Source organism: Narcine bancroftii, chromosome 6 (genome assembly GCF_036971445.1).
Source record: "Narcine bancroftii isolate sNarBan1 chromosome 6, sNarBan1.hap1, whole genome shotgun sequence".
NCBI lineage: Eukaryota > Metazoa > Chordata > Chondrichthyes > Torpediniformes > Narcinidae > Narcine > Narcine bancroftii.
In genome coordinates this window covers 90,461,530-90,488,078 of record NC_091474.1, presented here as the reverse complement: position 1 = coordinate 90,488,078, position 26,549 = coordinate 90,461,530, and the positions used below count along the sequence as shown (strand labels likewise).

At 43.3% G+C, this 26,549-nt stretch overlaps 1 long non-coding RNA gene across 1 annotated transcript in view; it reads left to right on the top strand.

Annotated features, from left to right (window-relative positions):
- Positions 1-19,916, top strand: part of LOC138737556 (uncharacterized) — an 84,757-nt gene extending 64,841 nt beyond the window's left edge. Inside the window, exons 2-3 of the long non-coding RNA XR_011341021.1 lie at positions 17,169-17,240; positions 19,643-19,916. This is a non-coding gene — a long non-coding RNA (uncharacterized lncRNA). The remainder of the gene's footprint in view (positions 1-17,168; positions 17,241-19,642) is intronic.
- Positions 19,917-26,549: the final 6,633 nt, after the last annotated feature.

Below are 26,549 nucleotides of genomic sequence, written 5' to 3'. Positions count from 1 at the left end.
CAACGCATATGTAACACTTTAGTGATGCTATGTGAGACTCTACTGGGGTTTTCCCTGAAAATTTTGAATCATATCTATTCTCATTATGATCTAGCTTTTCTTGTTGTCAGTTTGTCATTTATGAGGATAAATGAACTGATACAAGAGGAGATCTCTGGGTTCATTAATTGCTTTGGTACAGAAATAGGATGAGGAAAATACTGAAAAATTAAATGACCTCCATTTCATGCACTGGGTTAGTTAATTATAATGAGTGCAAGGCTGTTAGGTGGATGATCAGACAAGTGCCCAATGACTAGCTACAATTCAAGCTTGAAGTGAGCAAAGGCAGGAGGAACATGTTTTGGCAGGTACTGTAATGCGCAATCTGACTGGGCAATTATTTTCAGATGTTTCCCAATTTGTGTGTGGTCCAAGGTTTAACCATCCTTCCATCGAGATCATGTTTGAAGGCCAGGGAAAGGTGGGGAGATGTTCTTCACCCACAGGAAACAGAAGGTAACCCAGACACACTCTGGGAAGGCCATGGGAAAAGGTAAGCCTGGAGGTGAATGCCGGGAGTGAAGTCCATGATGTTCAATGAGCTCACTGCAATGGTCACAGCTGATGGATGTACCTTTAGCTGGCACGTGATATCTCGCCAGTATTAGGCACAAACACTGCATCGCTGTCATTCACTGACCAACAATCCATATCTGCCAAAGCCTCTTCTCCCCTGTGGGATTTGCAGCTGGATGAAGGAGAAACCAAGAGGTGGAACTCAAGCAGTACTGGACATCTGACCCCAATGGGTAAAAATACTCCAGAATTCAAGAGGATACTCCTTGTACACACACCTGCGACACAAGTCTTCTCCCAACCTGCGATGGAACACTGCACTTGTCCACTTCAAACAGGGCTCACTTCCCAGATCTTGGGAACTGGCTTACAACGATAGTACATTCCCCAATTGATTTCAGTGCATCAGTCCAGCCTTTGGGTGATTGAGGAGTAAGGTGTCTGAAGATTGAGCCTGTCAAAATGCTTTCGGTCTCTGGCGCAGCAGCCATCCCTGTCTCCTGTATGTTTCAGGGGCTTCTGCTACCTACATAATACTGGATAGATGCCACCAATAACCTCTCCACAAAATCCTTCAAATTCCCTGGTAAATTAAGCAAATTAATATCACTGTTTCCTCCAGGGCAATATTCTTAGCATAGTGACCCTAGTTGCTCTAAGACTCTCAGCGGCTTTTAAACTTTTTCTTTCCACTCACATCCCACTTTAATTAATCCCGATACCATAGAGATTGTATAGAGTGGTATGTGATTGGGGGTGGGGGGTGGAGGTTGAGACCACTCCTCTGAACCCACTTGTTACTGAAATATTTTGCTTGAGAAAAATGGCCATTGGCCCATTTCCTTTGGAGTTATGAAACCTTGCACATAACGAGTCAATTAGGTACAATTAAAACAGTGGTTTTCAAATTTTTTCTTTCCACTCACATACCACCTTAAGCAATCCCTTACTAATCACAGAGCACTAGGGCATGCCCTGTTCCATGATGACTCACATGGGAGAAAGAGCTTTCAGGATGCCACTGAGAACCTTGAGTCCACATGTCAGGGCAGACAGAACTCAGTAGATGGGCATCACTCTGCAAGCTAACTGTTCACTGCATTAAGCACCTACAGCCCTCCATGTGGGTTTGTCACCTTGGAACCCATAGAACAGGAGAAGGAGCAAGTCATTCTCAATCCCAAGGGGCCATCTCAGATGGTACACTTGATGTGGCATGAGTTTGAACACTGTTCACCATGAGTCAATAAGGATGGTTTGTTGGTTGTGCCACCTCTGTGACTTACCTCAGCAACACTCAGAAATCCGCACTCACCTGTTAAAGTAGACCTGAGGTTGCTCTGAAGCAACTCACTTTGCAAAGCACAAGCACTCCATTACAGCAAGAAGCAATGCCTTGAGCAGCTCACTTCCTACAAAGGAGACTAACTCATGGCTTACAGTATCATCCAATTTATAGTATTTTTGGAACTTTTGCATAGACTGCCCCTTACAAGTACATATTTCTTAAAATTATTTCAGGATTCGTTCACTCTACCAAGTAAGGATCTTCTTATCAACTCCCAAGCTGATAACAAGAAAGGTACACAGCCCTTCCTTTCCTTTCCCTTCCAGTCAACATTCTAAAACTCACATTTTTGTTATATTCAACTTTCTCATTCTAATGGCTTGAATTCTGTGTTTAAACATGAAGGGGGCTGAATTGACTTAGAGCAGGGGAGGCTTGTTAGATTTTGGCAATATGGCCCTCCACTGGGTAGGGGTGGGGTGGTAATTATGACTGAGAATCAGGATTGTTTACATCTTCTCAAATGACCTGGAAACATTTCTGTCAGTGGTTATTCTTGGCTGCATTTTACTTTGCTGCCAAATGACAAGAAAAGCAGAGGCTCTGAGCGCAGTCATTGTTTATGCTTGTCTTTAAAAAGTAAATACAAGTCCCTTGCGATCTTGCAAGTTGGGAAAGAAACAGCTGCAAAATCAACTTGTAGCACATGTGCATACTTAAAATTGTTTGGAGCATCTCGACAGACTTCATGGTGAAGTTCGAGCCATAGGTTCAGGCTGTAGGGTTGGAACCTGTCACAAATTTAATTCGAGCTTTCTGCTGGTGCCGGGGCCGATCATGGTAACCGATGGGCCTTGAAGTGATCAGTATGAAGTGCTCAGAATTGTTTGCAAGTGGGGCCAATTCAAGGGCAGCAGTGGGTCCTCGCAATGGGTCCCAGCGCAGCACTGTGAAACAGAGTTCCTCTGCTGTGAGGAATGTCTGCACACCATGGCTATTGAGTTTGCTCTTCCATTCAAATCATGCCTGATGTATTTTTCCTCTCAACCTATTCTCCTGCATCTCCGCATAACCTTTGACAACCTTAGTAATCAATCACCTATCCACCTTGGTTTCAAATATAGGGTCAAGGACATTTTGGCCTCCACAGTTTAGCACTAGACATTTTGGTGCTAACAGTTAGGTCGATTTCTCCGCAGGGTGAGAGGAGAGCGGAGATACCACCATGGGGAGAGGGGAGGGCGGAGATGTTACTGCAGGGAGAAAGGAGTGCAGAGATGTTACTGCGTGTATATAATTTTATATTTGTTATGTTTAATTAAAAATATATTAATTTAAATGCCGTGTCAGTCATCAAACATGAGTGCCAAACTATCTGACGCCAAACTGCGGGCACCAAAATGTCCAATTCCATCAAATACAGGATCAGATTTTATTGGCCATGAACATGCCACAAAATTCATTATTTTGCAACAGCATCACTGTGCAAACATTTGTCTAAACCACTTCACAAAATAAACAAAAATAGTGCAAGAAAAAAAGAAGACAGAATGAGGCAGTATCCTTGGTTCATTGGTCCTTCAGGAATCTGATGGCAGAGGGGAAGAAGCTGTCCTTGTGCTGCTGAGGGCTCGTCTTCAGGCTCCTGTACCTTTTTCCTGATGGTAGCAGAGTGAAGAGGGAGTGGCCTGTGTGGTGGGGGTCCTTGAGGTTAGAAGCTGCTTTCTTGAGACCAGGGTTGACCCCAGAACAAGTCTTAGCCGGGGTGGGCACAGTTTAATGATCAAAAACTTGCTCAACGGTGAGGGTGGTGGTGCCTACCTGCCGAACATGAATATCCTCCGTCCCTCCTTTGTGGCAGATGAACACACTACTTCTATCATTTGATGAGTCACTAGCGTGCATCAAGCGTGGCAGGCGGCTAGTGATGCTTGACACTCAAGTGATGTCAGTGTTGTGGATGGGGACAGGGGCGGGTCTGACTCTAGTCAGGAGATGCTAACGTGTCTGACAGTGGTCTGGGATCACAGGGGGTTACAATAACTGATTTGGGGGGGCGGGGCGGAGGGCAATGTCCACAAGCGTGTGTGGGGGAGTGTCACAATACCTTGTATGGAGGGTGACATACCCGTGAATGACCCCCGCCCTGGGCCAACCCTGCTTGAGACACCGCCTCGTAGATGTCCTCGATGGAGTGAAGACTGGCGCTTGTGATGTCGCAGGCTGAGTTAACAATCCTTTGGAGTTTCTTCTTGTCCTGAGCGGTGGCGCCTCTGTTCCAGACAGTGTTGCAAGGGAGATTGAGGTTGAAGGGAATGCCATGAGAACTGGCATTAATGCCCAAGAATGAGCTCTTTCTACATCTTTCAGCTGCTTCCATTGGGAAAGAGCTTTTTCCCATGAGCAGTGAGAATGCTGAACGACCAAAGGAACTGCTCACACTAACCATTGGAGACTCTCCTATTCATGAAACAATATTTATTTGTATATATGAATACTTGTTTTGCATATGTGTTGTTTGTCTGTATGTGTGTTATGTCTGGTTGTGTGTCTGCATGTTTTGACCTGAGGACTGGAGAACGCTGTTTCGTTGGGTTGTACTTGTGCAATCAGATGCCAATAAACTTGACATGACAAGTTTATATGAAGTACGAGACACTCCAGCATATTGCTGAGTGAATGCTGGACTATCTGAGGTGTTGTATTTCAGCTGAGATAATATTAAACCAAAGTCCTTTTCTGGTCCAATAGTACAACTGAAGAACAGAAGAGGTCACTAGTGGCCTGGGCAATGCTGTACTTCAGAATTAGAATTTATTGTCATGAACATCTCATAAATTTGTTGCTTTGTGGCAGCATCACAGAGCAAGCATTTTTATAAATCGCCTTGCAAAATAAATGTTAAAAATGTGCAAGAAAAAGTCAAAGTGAGGCAGTGCCTGTGATTCATTGGTTATTCAGGAATCTGATGGCAGCAGGGAAGAAGCTGTCCATGCACCGCTGAGTGCTCGTCTTCGGGCTCCTGTACCTTTTTCCCCGATGGTAGCAGAGTGAAAGGGCATGGTCAGGGTGGTGGGGGTCCTTGAGTATAGGGGGTACTTTTTTAAGACACTACCTCACGTAGATGTACTCGATGGAGTGAAGACTGGTGCCCGTGATGTCGCAGGCTGTGTTTTTTCTGAGAGTTGACACCTCCGTACTAGACAACGATGTAATCAGCTAGATACTCGCCTGTAGAATTTGTTCATTCATCACCTTATGTGGTCTTCACCATTTCATTGGTTTTAGGAGTTTTGTGCTTGCAAATTAGCAAGCCCACGTCTTCTTTTTAAACTCCATCTTAGTTAATTAACTAGATTTAAATTTCCCAGCTGCCTGTCTGCAGATCTAAGAAGTCAGATCAGTAAATGATCAATTTAACCATTACTTCCCTGTTCCTGGCCAGGCTGAGGAGACGATTTGCCACTTTGCATTGCCCCTGAGCTTAATGTCTCCTCTATTGTGAAGAAAACTGGAATAATTGGTGGACAGTCCAGTTGGAAAGCAGGCAAAGCTGAAAGAAAACACAGCAGGACAGTGTCGTAAACCATGATTTTAATTGTGGCTTATAATCGAACAGGAAATTACTGCGCAGGATTGACGAAACAATTCCATTTAAACTCGCGCAGTAGATTTATATTCTGATCTCGCAAGACAGGCACTAAAGCAATTCAAAGAATAACCTTGGTCCAGTTCTGTAATTGCAGCTCAGAGTGTGACAGGTGAACAAAGCTGAGCCCCAGAACATCTGCTCACAGGTGAGGTGTTCTGTGCACGGGGTTGAGACAGTGTGAGGGATATTAAGTAATGATCTCTTCGCCTTGGTTTGCTAGCTTAATGAGTAGTGTTCACTGGTTGCATATATTATAGGGGACCCAGCATTGTTGGTAACCTGCACATCCACAAAATAATTATTTTGGACTGCTTAAAGGTAGCCTGAAACATTTAAGAGGGATCAGGTGCAGAGAGTCATTCCACAGGTGACTTGGACTTGAGGAAAAGGGGAGAGCGGCTCACTGAGAAAGTGGGTTTATGAACATTTGAGGCGGGAGAGGTGTAAATGCCCTGTATCCTTGGGAGAATGGATGATGGTTGACTTTGGGAAAGGAAAGCCAGAGATAGACAATCTAATGATGATTGGGAGATCAGTGGAGAGGGTGAGCACATTTAGGTTCTTAAGGATCTTTCCTGGACCTCTCACACCAATGGCATCGTGAAGAAAGCACGTCAGCGCCTCTACTTCCTCAGGAGTTTGCGGAGGTTTGGTATGACATCAGAAACCATGGCAAATTTCTACAGAGGTGTGGTGGAAAGTGTGCTGACTGGCTGCACGGGGATACCAATACCGCTGAGCTTGAAGCCCTGGAAAATGTAGTGGACACAACCCAGGACATCACAGACAAAACCCTCCCCTCTGTTGAGTACATCTACAGGGAACGCTGCTATCGGAGAGCAGCAGCAAAGATCCACACCACATCCTCTGTTCTCGCTGCTACCATCAGGAAAGAGGTACCGGTGCCACAAAACTCGCACCACCAGGTTCAGGAACAGCTGCTGCCCCTCCACCATCAGACTCCTCAACGACAAACTCAATCAGGGACTCATTTAAGGACTCTTACTTGTGCACTTTATTGATTTTCTTTGCTCTCCCTGTATTGTACAGTTTGTTTACATTTATTATGGCAAATACTAGAGCGCATCGGATGTCCCCCAAAGTTCCTCAACATGATTATCCAACTGCACGAAAACCAACAAGGTCGGGTCAGATACAGCAATGAGCTCTCTGAACCCTTCTCCATTAACAATGGCGTGAAGCAAGGCTGTGTTCTCGCACCAACCCTCTTTTCAATCTTCTTCAGCATGATGCTGAACCAAGCCATGAAAGACCCCAACAATGAAGACGCTGTTTACATCCGGTACCGCACGGATGGCAGTCTCTTCAATCTGAGGCGCCTGCAAGCTCACACCAAGACACAAGAGAAACTTGTCCGTGAACTACTCTTTGCAGATGATGCCGCTTTAGTTGCCCATTCAGAGCCAGCTCTTCAGCGCTTGACGTCCTGCTTTGCGGAAACTGCCAAAATGTTTGGCCTGGAAGTCAGCCTGAAGAAAACTGAGGTCCTCCATCAGCCAGCTCCCCACCATGACTACCAGCCCCCCCACATCTCCATCGGGCACACAAAACTCAAAACGGTCAACCAGTTTACCTATCTCGGCTGCACCATTTCATCAGATGCAAGGATCGACAATGAGATAGACAACAGACTCGCCAAGGCAAATAGCGCCTTTGGAAGACTACACAAAAGAGTCTGGAAAAACAACCAACTGAAAAACCTCACAAAGATAAGCGTATACAGAGCCGTTGTCATACCCACACTCCTGTTCGGCTCCGAATCATGGGTCCTCTACCGGCACCACCTACGGCTCCTAGAACGCTTCCACCAGCGTTGTCTCCGCTCCATCCTCAACATCCATTGGAGCGCTCACACCCCTAACGTCGAGGTACTCGAGATGGCAGAGGTCGACAGCATCGAGTCCACGCTGCTGAAGATCCAGCTGCGCTGGATGGGTCACGTCTCCAGAATGGAGGACCATCGCTTTCCCAAGATCGTATTATATGGCGAGCTCTCCACTGGCCACCGTGACAGAGGTGCACCAAAGAAAAGGTACAAGGACTGCCTAAAGAAATCTCTTGGTGCCTGCCACATTGACCACCGCCAGTGGGCTGATAACGCCTCAAACCGTGCATCTTGGCGCCTCACAGTTTGGCGGGCAGCAGCCTCCTTTGAAGAAGACCGCAGAGCCCACCTCACTGACAAAAGGCAAAGGAGGAAAAACCCAACACCCAACCCCAACCAACCAATTTTCCCTTGCAACCGCTGCAATCGTGTCTGCCTGTCCCGCATCGGACTGGTCAGCCACAAACGAGCCTGCAGCTGACGTGGACTTTTTACCCCCTCCATAAATCTTCGTCCGCGAAGCCAAGCCAAAGAAGAAAGAAAAGAAGATTATGTGTTTACAGTTCTTTATTTGTTCACATGTTCGTGCTGCGTGCAGTTTATTTTTTAGCACTACCAATTAGTGGTAATTCTGCTATGCCCACTGGAAAAAGGGACTTCAGGGTTGTATGTGATGTCATGGAGGTAAAATAAAAAAACACAAGGCTGGAGAAACTCAAAGGACAAAATGTGTATTTTATGTAGCAAAGATTAAGATGCAAAACCAGTGTTTCAAGGCAAAATGTGGGCAGGTGTCCGAATATAATGGTAGTGGGAGAGGGGTGTGAGGAGGAGCACATCCGCTCAGGCAGGAGGTAATAGATGGATAAGGGAGGGAGGGCTCTGTGAGTGGAGAGGGAAGGTGGTGGAGAGCTGGAGGAAAGTGAAGGGAGGGAGTACAAAGAGCAGGTGAGCAGAAACTGGAGAAGTTGGTGCTGATATCATTTGATTGGAATGCCAAGACGGAAAATGAATTTATGGATGGTCTTGGTTTGAGGCCATGGACAGACATGTCGGCATGGGAGTAGGGCATAGAATTGAAGTGGTTGGCCACCGGGAGACCCTTGTCGCTGATATGGACAGAGCTGAGGTGCTCAGCAAAGTCTGTGTCCAGCCCCTCTGATGTAGAGAAGTCCACAAAGGGAACACTGGGTGCAGAAGATCACTCCCGCGGATCCACAAGTGAAGGGTTGCCTCGCTTGAAAGGACTGTTTGGGGCCCCGAATGGTGGTGAGCAAAGAGTGTGGGCACAATAGTTATGCTCAGTTATGGCGGGCACTGAATTGCGACAGGTTCAAAACCATCGTGTGAGTGGTCGCTCTCTAGGAAGGCGCTTTCCAATACCACATTTCACCAGCTGGGTTACTGGTCACAGAGATTGATTAATTCACACCAATAACCGCACTACCCCAGAACCTAGCACTGTCGGAGGGAGGTGTTCATCCAAATCTCACAGTCGGAACACCCAGCTCGATACTCTCATCAGCCAGGAATATAACACGGGCTAGAGGAATATCTTTCACATTCTTAAACATGAGTCTCTGGGAATGGAGATACACGAAGAAAAATTTATTTAGTGGTCTAATGCAGCCATTCTCAAACTTTTTTTCAGGTATCCCCTTCCTCCCCCCAGGAATCTGCTCAAAGTTTGTGGGCCTTCTTCCCAATGAAGAGAACTTTTTGTTTCTTCCACACCTTTCTCCTGCCGTCTGCACACAAAAAAAACATTTATGTTAAGTGAGGTGAAAAGGAAACAAGGCTTTTACTTAAATGCGCTGGAGCCCCCTCTCCTCCCCCTCGTCCCCCTCCCGGGAGGCCGTAGGGCACCCATTGAGAATATTCTTGTATCCGTGGCCATTTTTGTGGTTATTTTGCTCTAAAAGTTTCTGATCTGAAACATTTTTCTCAGTCACTGGGAGCCAGCTAATTGAACGTTGCCCGTGATTACCGCAGCTCACTGAAAAAAGGAAAATTGCAGCATTAAGACTATCCAATTAGCAAACATTGCAGATAGAATTATCACAGTCAATGCTTGGCATCAGCAATTTTGTTTCATTCAGTGATTATGCTTGCATTCAGAGCTGAGCCTTGGGGCACTTGGAATGATCTATTCTATTACCTCTGAATCATATATGGTTCTAATCACACTCTCGTCCCTGCAACCATCTGTTATTAGTGAAAGAGAAAGCTGGCCCATTGTTTAATGGTGTGTAACACCTGGATGGTTCATTGTTGCAGAATCTATTATATTTCTCCTAATCGAAGGAGGATGTGTGTCATTCTATCCCTTCAGGAGAATAACTGACCATTATCAAATTTTGAAATATTAACATTGGCATTACTTTAATGCTCTGTTCATTTGAGTGGAGGTGTTGATACTTGGTCTATTGTGTGGGTAGTTTAAGCATAAGGCATTCGTGTCAATCAGCAGGTTCCTGGACTCCCAGAATTCTCCACCTCAATCTTAGCACAACTAACTATGAGGCGAGATTCCTAACATGCTAGCCGCCATGCTTCACAACACTGGGACATTGACATCGAAGTGGCAGAAGGCCATTCAGCCCCTCTATTTCTTTTATTTGTTTACGCTGTGTACAGTTTTTACCACTACCCTTAGTGGTAATTCTGCCGCGCCTGCAGAAAAAAGGGATCTCAGGGTTGTATGTGATGTGTATGCATCTGGTGTCAGGTCACTCGTCTGAGTGTTACTGGTACCATGTAGCCCAGTACTACCTGTCGCATGGTCGGCGACTAGACTGGCTCCCCCACCAGGCTTGCCTGGTGTGGAGTTTGGCAAGACACCCAGAAGGATGAAAAACAAGACCTGTAAAGGTGTTGCGCTAACCATATATATTGTCATATACAATGACCAGATGCACTGTAATTCCTCTCCTCAGCTACACAGGTAACGTAAGATACACCAATAAGTGTATAAATTAAATCACCACCGTCCCTGAGACAGAAAAGGCTTGATAAATACAAGAGGAGTGTTAATGTTTAGCCCACGATTAACATCACTAATTAAAAATAACCCATTCATTATCAGGGTGCTGTGTGTGGGAGCTTGGTTTGCATAATCTAATAGTTGTGATCCCTTACATTGAAACAGAGACTTCACTTTAAAAAAATTTCTTTGGCTGGAAAGCACCTTGGAAAGGTGATGCAAGAGGTGCTATGTAAATGCAGGTCCTCCTTTCTCATCCTGCATAACAGACAATGCAGAAAATGAATTTTCAGTGCCATGTGGCACTTTGTGGTTTTGTATGGTTCAAGCAGACTCGATGACAGAAATCACAAAAATAGGTTGTATCTAAAAAAAAAAGCAAAATTTTAAAGGTGATTTTTGTGACCAGCAGTCCCAAATCTATAAAATACACCCAAGAGTGTTCAGGAAGCACAATCTTTGTTGTCCAGTGTAATTTATTAGTCTTTATTAAGTACACTTCTTGTACAGGATTTTCATTGAACTAATCCCACACTCTTTGAAGACACTTTGGTCTGACCAGAACAAATATCCCTGCTGCTTATTTGTCCTGTACATCAGGGTGGTGACCCTATTTGAACCCAGACTGTGTTGGCCTCTGCCTTTCGAATCCTCTCTGCTCCTTGTATTCTTTCGCCAACTCTCTGACGCTCAATTTCAAAGTCCAGGCCATTCACCCGGCTCCTTCTCCCTGCTCACCTTCTCTTTCCCCCCCCCCCCCACTTCCCCTGTGTTCCCCCCCTCAAAACTCCTTGGCTCATAAACCCTTTAATATCCTGTTCTATTTGGCAGAGAAGGCATTGGGGTTGTGTTCAGCTTACTTTTGAATCTGCATTTTCTTTTCCCCATTCAGCTGGTTCTCCGTCAGAACTTTCTCCCCTCTTGTACGTATTATTTCCACCCTGATGATCACTACTGCATGCCTTGGCCTCTGTTGACTATCTGACTTCCCTTTATTGAGCACCTGCCTGCTGATATTATCAGCCGCCTGTTACCTTCAGAGATTATTCCCACACCTATCATGTTCTTAAAAAACCTCACCATCACCTGCTTCACACCGTCTCAGCTACTGGAGAAACAAGGTTGCAGTGTGTAACATTCATTGTGGGCCAGTAAAGAAGGAACTTGCATTTATCTACACATCCACATATGTCAAAATGGGCTGAGTCCATGACACAGCTGCTGGCATCGTTTAGTTGGCAATTGATTGGGCAGTTCAGACAGCAGCAGGTTCACCCCACAAGTCTTTGTGTCCCTCTGACAGCATCATCCCAATGAGGGGAGCACCCACTGTTGCAACTAACAGTTGTAGTTAAGTTTATCGTCATCTGATTGCACAGGTACAACTCGACAAAACAGTCCTTGGTGCAAAACACCCAGACATACAACCAGACATAACACACATCCGGACAGAAAATGGATATGCAGGGCAGGTATTCATATATACTGTTTTGGAAATATGAGAGTCTCAAGAAGCTGTTCCTCAGCCTGGTGGTGCCAGCTCTAATACTCCTGGATCTCTTTCCTGACCGGAGCAGCTGAAAGATGCTGTGTCCAGGGTGGAAGGGGTTCTCAATGATTTTGCGTGTGCTCTTTGGACAACGGTAACAGTTCTTTGTGTTCCTTTCATCCACTAAGCAGGGCAAACTTGTCTGGCTCGAGGAGAAACTCTTCTCTCTCCCGTCCAACTCTCCTTGAGCTCCTATTGAACCCACCTCACCCTCCCACCTTCCTCTTTGTCACATATCCCGCCTCAAGACCCCACATTTATCCTGACTCTGCCCCCTTCCGATTGTCCTCTTACCTCTACCTCCCCCCACCAATGCCTCTAGGAGCTCTCTTCCGTACACCCCTTCTCTCCCAAGTTCCAATCCCTCCTGGTCTTGCACCATCTCCCCGACCCACTGAGTGGTCATTCCTCCCTTTTGTACCCCTACGTCTGCAGCTCAGTGAGTTCAAGTTTAACACAAAGTCGTGTTCTTCTGCCACCTCCACCTCCAGGAATGTGGGGAATGGAATTAGAGTAAGTGGGATGCTGATGTTCGATGTGCATTTAGCATGTCAAAAGGCCTCTTCTATTGCTCTATCTCTCCTTCTCTGCATGAGGCAAGTGGCTTTTATTGCATTAATTATCACTGTACAGGGCAGCGCTTAGATTTCAATCAAAGGGCAGCAAACTTAACGTGACGCTATTACAGCACCAGTGATGTGGGTTCGAATCTGGCACTCTCTGTAAAGTGATCACATATTCTCTCCATGACCTAAGTGGGATGCTCCAGTTTACTCCCACTATCCAAATGTACGTGGTTGTTAGTGTGTAATTGGTCAGCATGGGGTTCATGGCCCAGAAGGATCTTCTACTCTGCTAAAATTAAATTTTAAAGAACGATTGAGACTGAGTCCTTGAGATAAATGTTCACTTTATCTCCGCTAACTGAATGCCTTATTCCAGGCACCAAGAACTTCTCAGTCACTATGTTTCTCTGTGTAGGATTATTTATTTTCTCCAATGGGGTGGATGTTTCTCTTCTGCACCTGGTATGACTGGACTGCTTGAAAGCAGCTAAGACAGGAGCATTCAATGTGGAGTGGCGCATGCCTGGAATTGAACCCCTGTTATTTATTTTCCAACAACAGATTTAAGTGGATGGAAATTTGGATGGGATCCCTCTTTTCCTGCACTGCTTTCCATTGGATTTTCCTGTACAACTGTGTGGATGAACTCACGTCCCTAGGCACAGCAACAAGGAAACAAAAAGTTAAACATAAACGTCTGTAGACACCATGGTTTAAGTTAAAACACAATGCTGGAGAAACTCAGCAGGTCAAACAGTGTATCAAAGATAAAAACACAACCAATGCTTTGGGCTTGAGTTTATTTAACTACCACAGAACTACCCCCACCTGCCCAAGACAGAACAGCCATCACTTTTGCAAGCCATTCCAGAAGTTGTCATGAACCTATTGGCAATAACATTTCTGCAGCCATGTTTCAAAGCTGGTAATGCATTGGGAACAGGGGATCTTTTCTCTACACATTATTCCTGCAGCACGATCTGACCCCCCACTTCAAACAGGGCCAATTACAAGTCATTTACATTCTCTTGATGATCCTGTCTGGAGGTCGTCAAGTCACGTTTATTGTCATCTGATTGCACAAGTACAACCAGACAAAACACCCATCCTCGGTCCAAAAGAGATCCAGGAGGATCAGAGCCAGCGCTACCAGGCTGAGGAACAGCTTCTTCCCACGGGCAGTGAGAACACTGAATGACCAAAGGAACTTTTAAACCCACTGGAGCAGCACTAGCAAACCTTTCTGCAAGGATATTAGTTCTCCCTCTAATTCAGAAGCCAACCATCCTGTCAGAACTGGTCCCACCTCCCCTGGAAGAGAACCCAATGATCCAGAAACCTGAAGACCTCCCTCCTGCACCATGTCTTTAAACATGTCTTAAGCTGCATTGACCTACAGTTGGTGTAGTGGTTAGTGTATCACCTTTACAGCATCAGCGATCAGGACCGGGGTTCGAATCCCAAACTATCTGTAAGGAGTTTGTACATTGTCCCCGTGTCTGCATGGGTTTTCCCCAAGGGCTCCGGTTTCCTCCCACCATTCGAAATGTACTAGGAGTGTAGGTTAATAGGGTGTAAATTGGGTGGCTCGGACTCGTTGGCTGAAATGGCCTGTTACGGTGCTGAATGTTTAAACTTAAAAATAAAATTTTAACCTCACTAGCACTTGGCATGGGTAGAAATCCTGAGATCACAACCCTGGAGGTCCTGTCCTTCAATTTAGCCCCTAACTCCCTGAACTCTCCTTGTAGGATCTCCTCACCCTTCCTACTCATGTCATTGGTCCCTATATGAATCATGACATCTGGCTTCTCACCCTCCCTCCTGAGAATATCTGAGATATTTCAGACCCTGGCACCGGGGAGGCAACATACCATCTGGGATACTTAATCTCTTCTACAGAACCTTTTATCTGTTCCCCTGAACTATGGAATCCCCAACTCAGCTCTTCTCCTCCCCTCCCTTCTGTGCCAGGGACCTGATTGCCATGGCTTGAGCCTGGTAGGTCATCCCTCAGCGGAATCCAAAATGGTATACTTGTTACTGACGGGAACTGCCACAGAAGTGCCCTGCGCTGCCTGCCCGTTTTCTTTCCCTCTCCTGACTGTCAACCATCTACCCTCCCCCCTACCTCCTAGGTGTGATAGAGTCCCTGTAACTCCTGTCTATCAACCTCTCTGTCTCCCGAATGATCCGGTTCATCCAACTCCAGTTCCAAATTCCTTAACTTGGCTTGTCAGGAGCTGCAGCTGGATGCACCTCACAGATGAAGTCGTAAGGGATCCTGCTGGCTTCCCCGATGACCCACATTCTGCAAGAGGAGTGTTCCCCTGCCTTGGCTGCCATTTCCACTGTTTACATCCAGAGGAAAAAATTATGATCTAGAACCTTGTTGGTGTGTAGCAGAAGGTGGTTGTACTTGGTCCTCCTGAATGCTACGATCATCTCCTTCGTCTTGCCCACATTGAGACTGAGTTTGTTACTCTCGCCCCACATCAAGAGATTTTCCACCTGTGGTGCTGAAGCAGGGTTGGCAATTGCAGAGCAGCGGGGTAGACTGGGAGCCACGTGAGAAAGCATGGGTGATTTAATTGCTAAATGAAGACAGAATTTTGCCTGGGAGTAGAGAATGGAGTTAGCTGGGTTAGTTTATGCTCCATGAATCGATGCCTTAAAGCAGGAGCAGGCAACCTCCTATTCAAGAACAAATTTTGGAAAAGTAGGGGATAAGAGATGAATTGGAACTGAGTACAGATCCAGATTTTGCCACCTCGTTGTACCTGACCTCAGACCAAGAATTCCATGCCTTAGCTGAACTTGCTGGCATTCCTCCGAGATCTCCAGTGAAGAGCAGCCAGTATGTGCGAGGGATGACCTTGAAACAACTCGAAGAATGCTCGGTCATTGCTGCCTGTGAATGTCAGAAACAGATGCTTCTGATATATAAAAAAATATTCTTTCATAAACCAAACCGTTTCTGACACATGCTTAAAGCCGAGGTCATTTGGCTTCTCACCTTTTAAACCTAAATTACACAAAAAAGGTCAAGAATTTTAAAGGCAAAAGATTGCAGGGATTATTAAGGGTGGCAGATTCCTTTAAGCAAAATTGGATCCAATCGGTTCGTCCTAATTACATCTTCTTAATTAAGATGAGGCTGATAATGCAATATTTAATTAAAACTCAAGTGGCATATGGTTTGCACATGCAGTGGGAGTTGAGAGGAACTTACAATTCCAACGAAAAGAAAAGCAACAAAGAACTTTATTTTCTTTGCTGTTCAGAATGGCTTCCTGCAGCAGGGAATAAATTCAACAGAGAACCTTCTTTGAAATGCTTGCAGAGAAACAAGGAGGAGAATGGTAACCTCCTGTGTGTAACAGCAGGTGTATTGTGTGAACATCATAACCATTTAACGCAGGTGTCAAGCATAAATATTCCACATGTGTAAAAAGTGGATGGTGAAAACGTTATATTTATAACTGGCACTGAAGCCCGCGACGAAAAGTAAAATAAAGAAGCCACAAATTTTAGAAACCGGGCAGGAAGAAACGTGAGGTAACGTGGATTAAAAGTGTCCCAAGAGCAAAAGCAGACACAATGTGTTGACCATCCAGTTTGCCAAGTCACTGGAGAAAGAATCTTCATGGTGTATTACCCTACAGGGGGAAGTCTTCCATCTGAACACTGCACACAGGACTTGTCCAGCAGGCAGTTTCTCAGCAAGCTGATTTACAGGGCGCTGGATCTAATAAAATGTCGCCAGACGGACAAAGGCTGTGAAAAGTTTACTCCCTTCCCCACTGATTAAGGAACTTTGTGTCTTTGTTTCGAGGTGTCCATTCAGCTTTGGGCACTCCTCTCCTTTTGGAAGTAGCAAAGAATTATGGTCGGTCAGGCTCCAATCACACAGTTACTGATCAAAGCTCAGAAGTGAAGCAACAAGAGTCCATCATGGCACTGAGGAGATGAAGGACAATTACCAAATAATTGACATTCCTTTAATTCACTTCTGGCACTGCCCCATAGCAACTATACCTCCACTGTAATGTATGGCTGCTAAAGTTCCTGACCTTAACTAATAATAGCTTGGGATAAAATTGGTAGTTCATTTCTCTCTCAGATTTCTCTATCATACTTCATCAGTGAATCTTAGTCCAGATTCTCCTAATGGCTTTGTGTAAAATATTTTGTATTGAGGGTTTTTTTTTATAAACAAGAAGTCTGCACAAACTTTTTATTCACCAACATTCAATTAAAATTCTGAGTTGATCAATATGACCTAAAAATGAGACAATTGTAAATTTCTCAGCCCATTTCTTTTATACAGAGCACATGGGGCATGAGCTCAGTCTCCTGCTTGTGGGTTCGGGTGATGTTGGAGCTACTGCCTCATACCTCTGGTGACCCGGCTTTGATTTTGACCCTCCAGTGCTGTCTGTGCGGAGTTTGCGCCTGTGACCTCAGTACTCTCTGGTTTCCTCCCATGTTCCAAAGATGTGAGGTTGGTGGGCCACTGTCAATTCATCCATGAGTGTGGAATATGGTGGGGAGAGGGGAAGTTGATGTGAATGTGGGGAAGATAATAGAGAGCTTTTGGTATAAATCAAAGTATTGAGTATAGGATGTATAGAATTGAGTATATAGATGTTATGGTAAAATTGGATAAGATACTGGTGAGGTCAAATTTGGAGTATCATGTGCAATTTTTGTCACCTAACTACAGGAATGATATCAATCGGACTGAAAGAGTGTGGAGAAGATTTACTAGGATGTTGCCCAGACTTCAGGAACCAAGGTACAGGGAAAGGTTAAACAGGGTAAGATTTTTTTCTCTGGAGGGTAGAAGAATGAGGGGAGACTTGATAGAGGTATTTAAAATTATGAGGGGTCTAGACAGAGTAAATGTAGGTAGGCATTTTCCACTGAGGTGCGGTGAGATACAAGCTAGAGGACATGGGTTAAGGGTGAAAGGCGAAAAGTTTAGGGGGACCATGAGGGGAAACTTCTTCACCCAGAGAGTGGTGGGAGTGTGGAACGAGCTGCCAGTTGAAGTGAATGTGGGCTGAATTTTAACATTTAAGAAGAATTTGGACAGATACATGAATAGGAGAGATGTGAAGGGCTAAGGGATGGGTGCAGGTCAGTGGGACGAGGCAGAAAAATAGTGGGTACAGACTAGAAGAGCCAAAGCATAAGGTTCTATGCTAAGTTAAAAGGGATTGAAATTAAAAGGGATTGATTGAGTATGTGTGAACACAGATTTGATGGGCTTTATGGCCTTCATTTCTGATATGTGGAAATCCTTTCATTCAAGAATGCCTCTTACAGAAGGTTCAAGTCAGATTTTGTTGAGGTCAATAAAGCAGTTGACTAATTTGCTGTGCATTTGGATAAATTATGCAGTTTATGGTTATTTTATCATCTTAGTGAGCTTTTTAGTTCCCATCTTATTTCCTTAGAAAGATTACAGTTCAACGATCCAGCATGCTCCATTGTGCTGGCTGAAATTTTGGCAAATGTGGCAAAAGCCACCAATGGCTGTACTCCATTCTGTTCACACTGTCCAGCTCCAGTGGAAAAGCCACACTCTGGAGTACTGCACACAGATTTTGTCCCCTTATTTACTGGCATGGGAGGCAGTTGTTAAGCCCTGTGAAGCATTGCCCTGTCACAAGTGCCCAAAGGATTGAAATCTGTATTCTATGGATTTTGAGTGTGATCTTATTGAAACATATTAGATGGTAAAGGAACATAGCGGAGCAGATGTTGATATGTTTCCGCTAATGGGAGTATCTCGAGTAGTATGGCGACACGGTTCGCCAGCGACTGGGGTTCAAATCCGGCGCTGTCTCTAAGGAGTGTGTACATTCTTCCCGTGTCTGCACGGGTTTCCTCCCTCTGTTCAAAACGTATCGGGATTGTAGGTCAATTGGGTGTAATTGGGTGTCATGGTCTTGTAGGGGTGAAAGGGCCTGAATGTATAATATTAAAAAATTAAAATGTAAAATTTAAAAAATTAGTTACAAGATCAAGATTTAAAAGTGAGTTGCACAAGAAACCCTTTCACCGAGTCGGTGCCGAATCTCGAGAATTTTCAACCCCAGAAAGTATTGGAGTATAGATCATTGAGGATAGTTAGAGGCGTAGATAATATTTTTTGGAAAGATTAAGAAATTGAGAGCTATGGGGAAATGCCACACAATAGACAATGAAGTCTGATTAGATTGAACGGTGAGGCAGGCTCGAAGAGCTAAAAGGCCTACTCCCGTTTCAAATGTTCTTCTTTTTGTAACTTTCTCCAACAGGATCCAAGGAGGCCATTCATGCCATCAGCCCTGTTCCAGCAGTTTGACAAGGTTCCACTCTCCTTTTTCCTTAAGATCTGTGATATTCTAGTTTGCAGTATATATAGAGCCAACCATCTTCAGAAAATCATTGCTAAATCGGTTCCCATTGTCCATTCCATGGCACAGGTGGGATAATGTAAAAGCAGCAAAACAGAATAGCAATGTTGGTCTCATTATTCTGATAGTGAACACATTTCTTTAAATTTAAATTTTAAATTGAGACATACAGCACGGTAACAGGCCCTTCCAGTCCATGAGCCCGTGCCGCCCAAATATCCCATTAACCTTCAAACAACGTTCCCTCTAATTTTTAGTGGTTAGTGTGCGCAAAGATCTTACGTTGTGCAATTTTTGTTTTCCTGTGACAAAAATATGTGAGCACTGAATGCTGGTGCAAATGTAAACTTCAAATTATTTCAAGACAAGTTTGGCACAAAATCTCTCATGGCTAATAATCCTGTATTGGCATATTTTAATATTATACCAATATGATTGCATTCTCCCAAGTAAAATATTTAGTTAAGATTTGATTCTATATTTTCAACTACAGTACTTTGTTTGGTTTCTGTGCACATTAATTTCCTTTGTGCCCTGGTGGCAAAACAGCTTAGCGGGAAGGGTCCCTACAACCCCTGTACGTTTTGAAGGGTGGGAGGAAGCTGGAGCACCCAGAGGAAGACCACTCAGACACGCCAAGATTGCGCAAACTCCTTACGGACAGCTCCAGATTCAAACCCGGGTCATTGGCATTGAACGATAATTGTGTGGCGCTAACCGTGCCGCCAAAATGAGCTTGGTGGGAGTACAGTCTACCTTTAAGTGTTGCCTGTTTTTTTTTTAATGTCATCAGGTTTTCAGTTGGATGGGTTGTCTGCCGTGAAAATATACAGTTGTTCATGCAAGCTCTTGGGTTTCAGCCAGAAGAATGTTGCTGTTTTCTTCCGAAGCGCTGAACTGAACTGCACTAATGCAACAGCACAAAATCTGATGGAATGGGCTGTATATTTTCAAGCTCGATTGATAGTACAATTGATATTTGTCCACCATTCATAGAACTCATTGTGGATAAAACAAGTGCACCTTTGTCCACGTGTATATCATTTTAATACATAACCACAATTCCACAGTACAATAAATTGGTTATTGTAAGTATTAATGGCTTCCAAGTAAATGAAACATATTACATCACTACCTTAAATTACTAGAGACTTTAAAATGTGCCTCTGTAACCTTTGATCTGCTGCCAATTTTGTTTAAGAAAATATCTTGAATAATGGATGACATTGTGAACTGAACTGAAATTCAATATCTAATATAATTTAATTGATTTTCAATATGTGTAAAAAAAAAACTTATCTCAAAGCTTGGTCTCTCCCAGCACACAAGCGTTCCTTTATGAGGTGTTTTTCCTCATCCTTCTCCAGGTTACGGTCCCAGTTTCCAATTTCCTAGACTGTCACCGGGGCCCTGGATTCTGTCCTGAAAGTTGCTCAGTCCTTTGGGTTTCTGAGTAATTACTCAGGTTTGTTCTATCTCCACGTGTTGTCTGTTTTAAGCACACATTGCTAGGTTTAGATCCCCAAGTTCGGTGTTGACTTTCGATGGAGCATAATGAGGAAGAAACAAAACATCCAGGCTTCCTGCATCTAATCCGTGCTACTGATTCTCTGGCATAGTGTTGCTTGTTTTAACAAAAAGTTGATTGCTGTTTGTGTAATATGCATGAAAAATGCCCTCGGTATTGGCTGCTAATGGGAGGATAGGTACCCTGGGGCTTTACCTTGTTCAAGAGTTACTCTTCCGAAAGTGTAGAGGGGAAACACATAGATGTTTGTTGGTGACATTGGCATAAATCTAGATGTGTTGAGGGGTTGTGGTGGAACCACTGTTACTACTGTTTGCATGTGCAAGGCTGGCCTACCCCTTGCTGATTGTACCCGTGGCTCCTCCCCCTTGATTCCCCTAATAAAGGTGGCAACATCATAACCCCTCCCCAGAACAAGCTTGGGTCTCAGGTCAGTAACATGAGACGTGCCTTCTGTTTATGGTAATAAAAGCCTATCATTCAGGTAAATTCCAGTCTTTAGAGATATTGATGAGCATTAGGGGTTAAGATGATGGTGGAAGGGACTATAAAGAAAAGTAGTTACAACAATTAAAGTAACAGTTTATGTCAACCAGCATAGTCTTAACTTTGGTGGAGGTGTTTTATTCCTTGAAAACTCCCATCTCCACACTCACAATCCCCTTGCAGTTCCACAAACACACACATGCGCGCACACACCCCGAGACACACACACACACACGCGCGCATACACACGCCTGCACACACAGACACACACATGCCCGCACTCACACTCACAAACATACACACATGTGCGTGCATTCACACATTCATCCTGCCCCCACTCTCTCAACCCCCAACCTTCACCTCCAACATCAATCTCACCCACCTTCATTCCCAACCCCACCTTCAAAGCACGTGACCCTGAACAACCATTGCCATGGAGGTTTCAGTACAGGGAATCAGCATAGTTCCGTACTCTCTCTCTCTCTCTCTCTCTCTCTCTCCCCGGCAGGGTAAGGCGGGAACCCTGATGCGCTCTATTTGAAGCTTGCAGTGGAGACACCGGTTCCATAGCTTACGTCATGAGAGGGTCAGCTAGGTGCCAGGATCCAGGCTGAGACACGCAGAACAAGGGCCTGACTGAAAAGGAGGCCCTGAACCTAAACGAGTGGCATGCTTGGCTATTTCTAATATAACCACATAACTGTGAGTTGGAACTCGTATAGGCCAGAATGGGTAAGGATGCTCTTAGTTGTTCATAAACCATAAGTTTTTGTTATGACGCAAGTTTTGTAGTAATTAATTCTGACTAACAGGTGTATCTTTTAAAGTTTCAGATTTTAAATTGAATTTAAATTCTTCAATTACCCTGGTGGTATTTGAACTCAAGTCCCTGGATTTGTTAATCCAATCTTGCTGGGCGACTCATTCATTATCTTATACTCCTTAATGAGAGCTCAGTGACAGATTGTTTTTCTTCTAATGGAACTGCTGGGGAAGCTGAACTATTCATTGGCTGCAAATCCAGAGCAGATGATAGAGGCAGAAAATCATTGTGACCTGGTTGTGGTGGTACTGCATGAGCTGGCTTGATCAAGGGACACACCTGACTCCTGTAGTCAAACCCCATCATGTTCCAAGGCTGGAGGCACACCCTGGTATAATCAGTTGTGGAATGGATGAGGGTGGATGTCAACTGAACTCACAGTGAGCAGACAAAGAGAAACTGGAGGGACTCAACAGGCCAGGAAGAATCTACAGCGAGAAATGGCCCGTCAATGTTTTTGGGTCGGTTCCCTTCATTGAGACTGAAGTAGGAAGCGAAGGTAGAAGGAATATGAAGAGGGAAGGAGGTGAACGATGAGAGGGTACACATTCCCCCAGCGGCTGGAAGTGGGTGACACTTCACCGGCCGCTCTCTGCTAGTTTCTGCCTTCAGCCGGGAGAACATTAACGAAGCAATGGGTCTGGCCATTGTTACTGGCCGATTAAAATCCAGAGCAATTTTTGCAAGATGTACTAAATAGCTTTGGAAATTCCAGGATTGGCTCATTTGTAAAATTACTCTCAGCATTTTCATTGGGCTTTGTGTACTGTGCAGAGAGTTATGAATTAACTAGTCCGTGTCCTCAACTCCTTGTGTATGTCTGGTCCAGAGGGTGAGATTCCCACATGGAAAGTGTTCTGAGGGATGGCATTTACAAATATTTGGAAGAACAGGGATTGATAGGTAGTAGTCAGTATGGTTTTGTCAAGGGTAGATCATGCTTAACAAACCTTGTAGAGTTTTTCGAAGGGGTTACAAAAAAGATTGATGAAGGGAGGCTGTGGATGTTGTCTATTTAGACTTTAGTAAAACTTTTGACAAAGTTCCCCATAGGAGGTTAGGAAAAAAGGTGGAGGCATTAGGTATAAATAAGGAGGTAGTGAAATCGATTCAACAATGGTTGGATGGGAGGTGTCAGAGAGTACTGGTAGAAAATTGTTTGTCACATTGGAAGCCGGTGACTAGTGGAGTTCCTCAGGGATCGGTCCTGGGTCCACTATTGTTTGTTATATATATTAACGATCTGGAAGAAGGGGTGGTAAATTGGATAAGTAAGTTTGCAGATGATACAAAGATTGGTGGTATTGTGGACAGTGAGGAAGATTATCATAGCTTAAAAAGAGATATAGGAAAGCTAGAGGAGTGGGCTGAGAAATGGCTGATGGAATTTAATATGGATAAGTGTGAAGTATTGCATTTTGGAAAGGCAAATCTAAATAGGTCATATACATTGAATGGTAGACAATTGAGGAGTCACGTGATGGAGTAGTGGCCGGACGGTGAACTCCAGCCCTCTCCAGAAAAGTCAGAAAAAACAAAGCAAAACACAAAGGCACAGAAAAAAAAATCAAAGTAAAGTGAATATAAAGGTGGAAAGAAGATGGCGACAAAAAAAGAAAAGTCGAAACCAACGGTAAGAAGAGAGGAAGAGAAGACAACGAAAGATGAAGGAAAAGGCCTTACCTGTTCGAAGAGGCCCGCGGTGGAGAGAGAAACCCGCTCCCTCAGGTCGGTAGAATATGGACTACAAAAATGGCTCGCTGAGCCGAGTAAAAGTGCGCAACCGCGCATGAAAAAAAACACACCGACGGGAGGGGTGACCAGCTGGGGAGTCGATCTCCACAGCCGGCAACGACAGCTGCAGAACACCTGCAGCAAGAGGAGAACACAGAAGACAATGAAAACAAGAAAGAAGAGAAGAAAAGGGCAACAAAGAAACAACAGATGGCCAACCCAGAGGAAGAAGAAGAGGAAGAGGAAGAGTACAATGAAATAGAAGAAGAAGGGAAAGGCAAGATAAAGGATTTACTTTCTCTTATTAAAGAATACATGGAGTCATTTAAAGAATGGCAAGCGCAGGAATTTGATGATTTAAGAAGAAGAATAAACAATACAGAAGAGAAAATGAATAAAATAGATATGACCTTATCAGAAAAGGGAAAAAGAATGGACAAGGTGCAAGAACGAGAAGCAGCAGTAGAAATGGAGGTAGAGGACTTAAAAAAGAAATTAGAGGAATCTAATAAAAAAGTTAAAGAGACACAAGAACTGTTAGCTCAGAAAATAGATATAATGGAAAATTATAACAGAAGAAATAACATAAAGATAGTGGGCCTTAAGGAAGATGAAGAAGGCAAGAATATGAGAGAGTTTCTAAAAGATTGGATCCCTAGGATCCTAGGATGTCCAGAACTACAGCAAGAAATGGAAATAGAAAGGGCACATAGAGCATTGGCCTTTAAACCACAATCACAACAAAAGCCAAGATCTGTTTTAGTAAATTCCTAAGATATACTACAAGAGAAAAGGTACTGGAGAAAACAATGGAAAAAGTAAGAGAGGACAATAAGCCACTGGAGTACAAAGGGCAAAAAATCGTCATTTATCCAGATATAAGTTTTGAACTCCTGAAGAAGAGAAAGGAGTTCAATACAGCAAAGGCGATTTTATGGAAGAAAGGGTATAAATTTATACTAAAGCATCCAGCGGTATTGAAAATATTTATTCCAGGACAACAAAACAGACTATTCTCGGATCCAGAGGAAGCACGAAAATTTGCAGAGCAATTACAAAATAGACTGAGAGATGAAGACGTGTAACGAGAGTACAAAAGACTGCAAACTAAAAAGACATAAGTTTTGAGCTCCTGAAGAGGAGGAAAGAGTTCAAAACATCGAAAACGATCTTATGGAAAAAAAAACTATTCTCGGATCCAGAGGAAGCAAGGAAATTTGCAGAACAACTACAAAACAAACAGAGAGATGAAGACATGTAATAAGAGTAAAAATGACCACGATTTATATGTATGTGGGTAAAGAGGTATATGTGTGTATATGTATAATGTGCATACATGAATGTATCCGTATTTAGAGGGAAATATAGATAGTATAGACAAGAATTAATAAGGGAAGGAAAAGGAATAGACGGAATAAGGAGGGAATTAAAAGAGTGACCTTTGTCACATATGAAAAGCGAAATCTTTTCTGAGGGGGGCTGGGTGGGGGGGTATTACGGTCACTGCAAAATCAGCTGACGCTTGCGAGTGAATTCGCAAATCCAAATGGAGAGGGGAGATGTGATTGCCCGACAAGGGATAAAGGACAACTCAGGAGGGAAAGTGGGGATTGGGACTAAAGAAGTTTTAAATAGGAGAATAAGGAAAATGTTTGATGTTTTAGGAATGTTGTCTTATAAAGGGTTCAAAACAAGAAAACAGAAATGGATAAGAAGGAAAGGTAATGATCGAGAAATGGAAAGGGAAGATAAACAAAGTATAAAATGGCTACGTTGAACTATATGACTTTAAATATTAATGGAATACATAACCAAATTAAAAGGAAGAAACTGCTAAATTTACTGAAAAAAGAAAAAATTGATATAGCATTTGTGCAAGAAACACATTTAACTGAATTGGAACATAAGAAATTAAAGAGAGATTGGGTAGGACACGTAACAGCAGCACCGTATAATTCAAAAGCAAGAGGAGTAGCTATATTAATTAGTAAAAATGTGCCATTTAAAATAGAAGAGGAAATAATAGATCCAGCAGGGAGATATGTAATGATAAAATGTCAGATATATTCGGAGTTTTGGAATCTACTCAATGTATATTCACCTAACGAAGAAGATCAAAAGTTCATGCAAGATATCTTTTTGAAGATAGCAGATACGCAAGGGAACATATTAATAGGAGGGGATTTCAACCTGAATTTGGATTCAAATATGGACAAAACTGGGAAAAAAATTAACAGAAAGAACAAAGTAACCAAATTTATAATCAAATCGATGGAAGAAATGCAACTTTTGGATATATGGAGGAAACAACACCCAAAGGAAAAGGAATATTCATATTACTCGGCTAGACATAAAACATACTCAAGAATAGACCTATTTTTGTTATCAGCTCTTATGCAAGATAGAGTAAAAAAAAACAATATAAAGCTAGAATACTATCGGACCATTCACCCTTAATATTGACAGTAAAGTTAGAGGACATCCCTCCAAGAATGTATAGATGGAGATTAAACCCCATGTTGCTTAAAAGGCAGGATTTTAGAGAATTTATTGAAAAACAAATTAAAATGTATTTTGAAATAAATACGGAATCAGTGGAAGATAAGTTTATACTATGGGATGCAATGAAATCATTCATTAGAGGGCAAATAATAAGTTATGTTACCAAGATGAAGAAGGACTATAATCAGGAAACAGAGCAGTTGGAAAGGGAAATAGTAAATATAGAAAAAGAATTAGTAATGAAGGAAGATATTACTAAAAGAAGAGAATTGGCGGATAAAAAAATAAAATATGAAACACTACAAACATATAAGGTGGAGAAAAATATAATGAAGACAAAACAGAAATATTATGAATTAGGTGAAAAAACGCACAAAATCCTAGCATGGCAGCTTAAGACAGAACAAGCTAAGAAAATGGTATTGGCATCAAGGAAAAAAGACAAACAAATTACATATAATCCAAAAGAAATTAAGGAAAACTTTAGAGAATTCTATGAACAATTATACCGAACTGAAAACGAAGGGAAAGAAGGGAAAATAGATGAATTTCTGACTAAAATTGAACTACCAAAACTACAAATAGAGGAACAAAATAAATTAACAGAGCCATTTGGAATAGTAGAAA